This window comes from Mustela putorius, unplaced genomic scaffold (assembly GCF_011764305.1).
Source record: "Mustela putorius furo isolate JIRA1106 unplaced genomic scaffold, ASM1176430v1.1 tig00001534_pilon_pilon_pilon, whole genome shotgun sequence".
Taxonomy (NCBI): Eukaryota; Metazoa; Chordata; class Mammalia; order Carnivora; family Mustelidae; genus Mustela; species Mustela putorius.
Genome location: NW_025421786.1, coordinates 34,280 through 43,465, shown reverse-complemented (window position 1 = coordinate 43,465; position 9,186 = coordinate 34,280). Strand labels below are relative to the sequence as shown.

The 9,186-nt window shown below is 45.5% G+C and overlaps 1 long non-coding RNA gene across 1 annotated transcript; it reads left to right on the top strand.

Annotated features, from left to right (window-relative positions):
• The first annotated feature begins 2,567 nt into the window (after positions 1 to 2,567).
• On the top strand, positions 2,568 to 6,561 carry LOC123394139. The gene is made up of 2 exons (XR_006608903.1): positions 2,568 to 2,970; positions 6,380 to 6,561. It is a non-coding gene; the product is annotated as an uncharacterized LOC123394139 (long non-coding RNA).
• The last annotated feature ends 2,625 nt before the right edge of the window (positions 6,562 to 9,186 follow it).

Genomic DNA, 9,186 nt, shown 5'->3' with positions numbered 1-9,186 from the left:
TAACTGTCATTCTACTGTTAAATGGCAACAGGCAATTAAACAATAATAAGTCAATTCACTTGATGACACTGAGCACAATTTTAATACCCAAACCTGAGAGGGAGGAACGGGGAAGCTATTAACAAATCTGGCTTAGGACAGATTAGTTAACAGAAACTGAACTAATGTTAGCAAATAACAGAAGTCAGGCATCTATCAAAGGACTATATCCTGAGACCAACTTGGATTCATTCCAGGAAAATAAAGGGAGCTCAAGACCAGAAAATCAATAAGATTTACCTCATCACTAAATTAACTGTGAAAAACTCTTAAGACCATAGCAATAAATGCATTTGATAAAAAAAATAAAAGGCACCTGATAAAAGGTGAGCAGCCATTCTTTATAAAAATGAAGATAAAAACAGAAGGACGTTATGCAGGAGGGATTATTAACGGGAAGCACTAGATCAAGAGGTAGATAAAATGAGCCCATATTTGTCAAACAGTGACAGAGCCCCATGCGTGTGTGGATAGAGGCGAATGAGCTCATGGATGAGCACCAGGCTGTCAACAGGTATTATAGGGACAAAGGCAGCGGTGAGGAGAGGAGAGTCTTAACAACAGGGAAGAAGGTAAAAGGAGGATTGCAGTTAAAAATTGTGCATGATACAAACACATGCAAATAAGACCGGATATTTTCCCGTATATAGTTTTTTAAAACCCTGCACACATTACTGGAACTACCAACTCTTGCTTTCAGCTCCGCAGCCCTCGCGTGCTTTCCCAGTACCAGGATGCAGGGGTAGATCCTCCGTTGGTGACATCCTATGTCATTGTACTCCTCAAGGGACAGGTGAAACAGCGCAGGGGCTGGAGGTCGGAAATCAGGCATCGCTGCGCCCCCCCCAGCTCCCTGCTCGCCCAGCCCCCACTCTGAAGCAGCGGGCACTTGGAGCTGTTAAGAAGCAGGGATCTGAGCAGTTCTCTGGTTTCCCCTGGAGCCATCTGCATCCATCATATTTCCCACAGCTCTCCCCGAGTGTTGGTGCTGGCTCCCCCCGAGTGTTCCCTTAGCTCCTAGCACACCCTTCTTATGAGAGCACCTAGTACTCCCCGTCACAGTGCTCTGTCTGTCACATGCATCCATTGATCCACTTTGTGCTGGTTGAGGGCTGGAGCCCCCTCCTGTTAACTTCTCAAGTCCGTTTCTAATGCAGCAGCACCTGGCACTTAAGCACCCCTGTCAGTACCTGCCAAATGAATGAAATGTACTCAAAACATAGTATGAAGTCTGCGTTTTGAAACTCCTTTTTGGAGCCGTTTGCTATCATTTTCCCAGGCAATTTAAAAAATTTCCAGCCTTGCTGCCAATAACCTGAAGGGGTAAAGGAATGCCGGCGTGCCCCATGGGACATGTCACTCTGGATGGTCCTTTGGCAGCAGGGACTTTGATAGCGCTCTTCCAAACCCAGCAGGATGGTGGAATGGGTACGTGGCTGAGTGCCTCCCGGGTCTGACCCTGTGTGACGCCACCCGGTGCCTGCAGCTGCCCTCTGGAAGGTGTTGCTTTTGCGGCAGAGCCGGAGGGCACCAAGCGTGTGTCTGTCTCCAAAGTCCTGGGCACCACATCACAATGCCTTCCTGAGAAGCAGAATCAAGGACAGTTGCTGATCTTCATTCCTTCCCACCAAAGGTATCTCATACACCATCTTTGGAAGTTGGAGCCAGGGGGCGCCTGGGTGGCTCAGTCGGTTAAGTGTCTGCCTTCAGCTCAGGTCATGATCCCAGGGTCCTGGGATCGAGTCCCACACACATTTGCCTCCCTGCTCAGCGGGGAGCCTGCTTCTCCTTCTCCCTCTGCCATTCCCCCCACTTGTGCTTTCTGGCTCTCTGTGTGTCAAATAAGTGAATAAAATCTTTTTAAAAAAGTTTGGGCCATACTCTTTAGCCATTCTACTTTCCCTGGGGTAATTTGCCACCTCCCTGAATTTACCTGCATCTTTCCCAAAATCTACTTATCTTCCAGCCTTCTTGACCATAATGAGTCTATAAATTTTCAATAGACAGTGTGAACTTACACTTGCTAATATTTGCATAACATGCACCTCTTTCGATCTCAAAGAAAAGCTTCGCACCGCAATGGTCTCTAATCTCCAATTAGGTTCTGTTCCGGGATCCCACTGGAATTCTACGCGCCTGTCCCCCTAAGATCCCATAAATTGTGGTCCAGTTTCCCAGCCAGCCAAGGAAAAGCACATGGGAAATCTTGCTGAAGTATGAGTAAGAGCCAACGAAAGGGAACATATTTATCTGCCTCGAATGCTGGGACCTGAGGAAAGCAAGTTTCATTACAGACAAATCAGGAAGGAGGTGCAGATTGCTTTTTATGTCACTCTGGAGTGGAGGTCTGCCATTGATCATTAAGGCCATTTCCTGCAATGCACTCACCAAAGTGATACTCACTTCGGAGTGGACAAAACTTAGGAAATGGCCAAGGGGAGCTCTGCTTACACTTTACACTCTCAGCATTTATTTGTATTAATTTCTTTATAGGGCAGTATAGAGACATGAGACCACATTGAAAAAAGCAAAGCTTGTCATCCTGTGGCCTTGGGTCAAGAATAGAGATAGTGCTGCTCATGTCAGTTTCAACCTCCAGTGGCCAAGGGTTTGATCTGATGCTCTTTCAAGTTTTCACCATAGCCTTTCTCAAGCTCAATGGCCAATAATCCCACAGGAGGAGATTTTAGGGCCCTCTCAAACTTCTGTTTTGCTATCTCTCCCCAGCCTGCTTCCTCTGCAAAAGTCACCACTTTGCCTGTGCATCTACCACCTCTTAGAGCTTTTGGAATCAGCCACGAATTGCAGTGCTGATTCCTTCCATGACCACATATTGTTTACAGGAAAACTCTTCTTCGTTATGCCTTGCCAGTCAGAGTGACGGTTTCATCCGCAACCTGGACCAGGTTCGGGAATGTTCTACACATAAATGTGAGCAAATGTCTTCTGTATTGAGAGACATGTACATTCTGTAAATGGACTCTATTGAAAAACCAATACATAGGGTACACTTATGTCCTGACCCAGCTGGAAGGAGGCACTTCATTTCCATCTTTCAGAAAATTGGTGTAACACATTGATTTTCATAACAAAGAAAGCAGTTTTGTGTCCTCTACCAAAAGACTGTCATAGTAAGCAATAAATTGCCTCTTTGGAGTGAACAAATTAATAAGATATTTTCTAAATTTCAAAATAACAAAGACAGAACGATGTCTGTAATGCTAAGTGCATCCCCTTAGTTGCAGGACATTGTGTCATGGACCACCTGAGCAATGACACATGGCGGCCGGTAGTCTGATTTGTACATCAATTCACCTGGCAACCTGTTAAAAGAAAGTCTTGCACATGACAAGCTTTCAATAAGACACTGACAAGATGGCCAGGAAGCCCCCTTAGCTGGCTTTTTCAGGTGTCCAGACATCTAGTCAACCTACCTCACCAACTCATCACCATGCTTACTGGAGTAAACCCAATCTCTTCCTTCCCCCCTGGAGATGGGAGAAGAGCCACTCACACGTTTGTATGGAATTCTCATTCCCCCTCGCTCTGTCCCCACATGGCGCTGTCCGTGTAATAAATAAACAAATCTTTATGTCACCCGGAAGTTCCTGGGTCAAAATTACACAACTCGGACAATTTTGGGTCACTACAGCCTTTTGTTTTTTCTCTCCACCTTAAGCCTTCTGGGTGACCAACAGCTATCTAAAACTCATGTTGCTGCCATATGCTGTTGTTCTGCTTCATCTTCCCAGTAAAGTTCAGTATTTTTCCCTAAAGTTTGGTTTATCAGCATCTCCAGCGTCTATCTCCAGCTAGGGTCATGATCCCAGGTCCTGGGATCAAGTCCCACTCTGGACTTCCTGCTCTGCGGGAAGCCTGCTTCTGCCTCTGCCTCCCATCTCTTATGAATAAAAAAAGAAAATCTTTAAAAAAAAAAAAAAAAAAAAAACCATTTCTATCTTCCCACTTTTAAAGATTAATTCTAGGAATTATTGCTATAAATCCAAGTGTCCTATCTCTTTCTTAAAAAGTCTTCTCCAGGGAACCTGGGTGTCTCAGTTGATTAAATGTCTGACTCAAGATTTTGGCTCAAGTCATGATCTCAGGGTCATGGGATTGAGCCCTAGTGAGGCCTCTGCGCTCAATGGGGAGTCTGCTTCTCTCCTTTTCCCTTTGCCCCACCCCCCTACTCACATGTGCACACACGTGTTGTCTCTCTCTCTCTCTCTCTCAATAAATAAATAAACAAATCTTTAAAAAGTCTTCTCCAAAGGGAGTTTGAGAAATAGTCCAGTAAGGGGCTGGAAGAAAATATTATAAGTTTTATTCATATTTCATGTCATCCATTTAACTGTTTAGCTTTTGCATGTCATTTATAATGTGCATAATAATTTAGTAGAGTAGTAGAGTCTATAATTTATCAAAAATTTTGCTTAAATTGGTGGTATGTACGCAAATATTTTTTGTATGTATGTATGTATGTATTTATGTATTTATTTTTTTTGTGAAAGAGAGGTGCACAGTAATAAAAGGAGATCACTGCTCCAGGGACCCAGATATTTCCCCAAGTCCTGTTTCCTTCCATTCCCTCTGGGCTTCATTAGACCCCCTTAACACCAATCTTGTCCCTAAAACACGCCCTCTGCAGCACCAAGTTCGAATGCTTAACTCGGGCCATCACTGCAGGCTGTACCGGGATGACCTTAGGGAAAAGGGTGGTGGGTCTCACGGGTTAGCTGTGTCACCCCCATGAACAGTCCTTTGTTCTGAACAGCTAGTGCAGCCCACGTTTGCAATCACAGGCTCTGGCACCAGAGTGGGCGTAGATCCCAGCTGGCCCCTCAGTAGCAATATGGCTTTGGGAAAGTTGTGTCATTTCTGGCCCAGACTTAAGGCTCATCCATAACGTGGAGGAGAAGACAGTGTGACCCTCAGTGGGCTGTTGAAAGGATCACGAGATGGTTCGACTCAGATGCTCCGAGGTACCCAGCACACAGTAGGCCCACAGTAGAACAAAAAGTTGTTCTATTGATCTTATAGTTACTATTACTCATACTAACAAAACTGATCATTTGAGATGATTTTCAAGCGAAGTGTCTTCGCCTGGATTTCTAAGATTAACCTACTTCAAAATGAATTCTGCTCTACTGTGAAAAACGAGCTAACCAGCAGGTTTCTTCTGCGTCTTTTTCTGAACTTTTTAGGATCCTCTCTAGAGAAAGGTTCTAAAGGAAGGCAAAGTGCAGAAATACTCTTGCTTCAAAGGATGTGTAGGAAATGATTAATTTTGCCAAAAAAACAGTGCCTTGAACATAAAAGATGTTTGACGAAGCTCACTGTAGACAGTGTATCCCTCCAGGATTCATAAGTTGAAAACTCAATGTCCAAAGGGACATAACTAGGAGATGGGGTCCTTGGGAGATGTTTAGGTCATGAGGGTGGAGTCCTCATGGGCGAGATTAGTGTCTCCATAAGAGAGACCCCACAGAGATCCCTCGCCTCCTCCACCTTGGAGGTTATAGGGAGAAGATGGTCATCTGTGACCCAGGAAGTGGGCACTTGAACAGACACGGAATCTTCCAGGGTCTTGATCGTAGACTTCCCAGCTTCCAGAACTGAGAGAAATAAGTATGTCTTTAAAGCACCTAGTTTATGGTGCTCTTGTTACATCAGCCCAAACTAAGATAAAGCTTGTCTCTTATACTGAAAAATAACACAAATGTTAACAACAATTAAAAAAAGGAACAATGTGGCCAATGACATGTAATGAACATCATCTCTCCTCTACAGAGCCAAGAGCTTAATTAGTTTCGGGCAACTCAGTAGAGTATGATTAAACCAAAGAGCAGCAAGATGTCTAAAGGCTCAAGTCCTCTGCCTCCTCCTTTTCTGTCAAAACAAAAGAAAAGCCCTAGGCTGGTTTTGATTGCCACCAAGCACAAAACAGCCAAATTCCAAATTAGAAAGCTCTGGGGTTTAATTGTGGATGTATGGAATTACATAGAAGCTCTCTTTGATCATTCCAAAGGATGTTTCCCTCAAAGGTTACAAATACATCTCAGCCTACCAACCATCTCAGGCCTACCACAAAAATTATATATATATATACTTTTATATATATACATTTTAGCAAAAATGTGTCTAAAATTTCAGTTTCGGATCCAGTTTTGACTATTGTTATGGGCTTAGTTGGATGCCCCCAGATTCCTACGTTGACGTCCTAACACCCAGCATCTCAGAATGTGGCAGTATTCAGAGACAGGATTTTTAAAGAGGTGATAAAGGGAAAACGAGCTCACTGGGGGTGGGCATCAAGCCAACAGGACTGGTGTGCTTACAGGAAGAAGAGATTAGGACACAGACAGTACAGATTGAAGGACAATCGTTTGAAGACAGAGTGGAGAACACAGCTATCTGCAAGCCAAGGAGAGATGTTTGAAGAATCGAACCCTACTGCCACCTTGATCTTGGACTTCCAGCGCCCAGAACCATGAGAAAATAAATTGTATGTTGCCTAAGCCACCCGGTTGTTGATATTTTGTTTACGACAGCCCATGACTCAGAAATTTGAGGACCTCCCCCCAGACTTTATCCTGAAGCTCTGTTTCAGCTTCAGGGGCTTGGGTAATACTACTGTATCAAGGAGGGAGGCTCCTGCCATTCCCCGCACTGGGTCATTGAGACACTGCACAGCTGTCCCCAGGGCTGGCTACATAATTTACAATCCCCATGAAAAATGAAGATATAGGGCCCTTTGGGCAAAAACAGGGAGGAAGTGTTTGTTAAAGGTACTAAAATAGAAAGCTTATTTCCTCCATGGTCTGTCTTCTGAAGGGGCATGGCTGCTGTTTTTTCTATTTGCATTTAATGTCATTCCAAGCAAATAAAAATTTTAAAATGTGATTATGGGCATGATTTTTTGCCATTCATCTTCGCAGGGTGCAATGTCAGTGTTAAATAATTCACGCAGGGATTCCACAGCTGGGGCACACCCACGTGCCCTCTTCTTATCAGAACCGTGGAAATCCTGAACAAGACCAGCTCTGCCATCTTTACCTCACCTGGGGACTCACACATGTTCCACCGACCCTGCCTCCCTCGGCTTCCTGATGAGTAAGGAACTTGACAGGATCAGGAGCTGGGGGCTGCCTTTCTTTCCCTTCCCTCCTAAGTCACCACTTCCAAGGCTTGGCTAACACAGGGAGGTGACATGAGTGAGAAAGGACAAGACAGGGTTCTGGGCTGCTCACAAGAGGCCACCTCCTCCTGCCGGTGCTCAGAGCAAGCTCTGGTCTGTAGGGAAGGCGAGCTCCGGTTGACTCGGTCATAGACGTCACGTGGTCAGCGAGTCTCGTTGACCACCACTCACGAGGTGTCCATTTCCATGCTGTGCTCACCGGGCAGGGCAAGCAGTACATGCAAATGAGGAGGCAAGGAATGGTGGATACCCACAGTGGGCTGTCCCCTCCGCTATGTACGTGCTCCACTGTCCCACCTGTTATGCCCCAATAATGGGTCCATGATTAAAAGAGCGAGACTGATACAAAGCGAAGGTCAAACAAAGCTTTATTTCGCACCAAGCATCAAGAATCAAACTGACCAGCCAGGGCCGCTTTTCTTACAGAGAAGTCAACCCCTCTCTCCTTTACGACTAGCTTTTAAGGACATAGGCCATGCAGTTGGGCCTGGTCATGCACAGGTGGCCAATGAAATTGTAACACACAGAGAAAGCTGCACAGTGATGCTAGGTGACCAATTGAATTACAACTTACCTTCTAGTAGATATTTGACCTAGCCTATCACCTTGGTTAGGATTTTCACCCAAAAGACTCACAAAGGGCGGGACCCATACTCCTTGGTAGCTAGGGAGACACTATGCAATCCTTCGCTGATCAGATGTCTTACCTGGCCTGACCCACCCTTGTATTTGGGCTTTGTTACCTGAGGTTGATTTCCGGGGACTTGTTTTTAAGTAAGTCCCCTGGGAGAAGGGGAGCGGGGACAGCTTAAGGGTTAAACAACAAGGTTATTGTGTAACCTCAATGGAAGCCTCTGGATAAAATATAAAAATATAAAATAGGTCCTTACACCACCCACTTCGCTCAAAAAACACAAAGTCAAAAAATAAAACTGAGTAATTCCTAGACAGTGAGAGAGAAGCACACTGACTTCACCTTAGAACCCTTCTGAGGGCGGTGCTTGGCGGGGGTAGGGGCGTGTGTGGGGGCGTTGGGGGTGGATAATGGGACCTCTGAGGGTGTGGCCCAAAGGGCAGGGCCCTTTGGGAAGGGGCTTTCTGGGGGAGGGGCCCTTCTGGGAGCAAAGCCCTGGGTGGGGGCATTCCCTCTGGGGGCAGGGCTGGGAGCAACCCCAGAAACCTGGCCCACAGAGAAGCTGGTCCTGTCTCTCCCTCTGCCCCCTTTCCCCAGGGACCCCTAGGCTTTGGAGACTAAAGTCAAAATTAAAGCCATATGTCTAAATGGTTCATACTGTGGTTGGGTAGTGTTTTTTAACATATTAATTGACTGGTTTTTTCTCAGTATTTGTCAAACCTTTCCCAACTCAAGGCTTTCTCTTAAGCAGCAGCGCAAGGCTGGCCCTTCAGTTGGGTCAAGCTGTTTGGTGATTCTCTGTAAAAACCCACCCTCTTGCGCTGCTCAGGAGGGCAGTGTTGCGTCCTAGGATAAACATAAATATATATCAAATGTGTTTTACAAATTATATTTATATGTATACATTCAATTCTATGTTTACATATATATGTATAAAATAAAAAATAAAAATATTGTTTAAAAGGCTGTTTTTGCGGGGTGCCTGGGTGGCTCGGTGGGTTAAAGCCTCTGCCTTCGGCTCAGGTCATGATCCCAGGGTCCTGGGATGGAGCCCCGCATCGGGCTCTCTGCTCAGCGGGGAGCCTGCTTCTCCCTCTCTCTCTGCCTGCTTCTCTGCCTACTTGTGATCTCTGTCTGTCAAATTAATAAATAAAAAAATTTAAAAAAAATGCTGTTTTGCAGGGAACCTGGGTGGCTCAGTCCTTAAAGCGTCTTTTTTCCACTCAGGTCATGATCTTAGGGTCTTGGGATGGAGGCCCACATTGGGCTCCCTGCTCAGCAGGAAGCCTTCTTCTCCCTCTCCCACTCCCCCTGC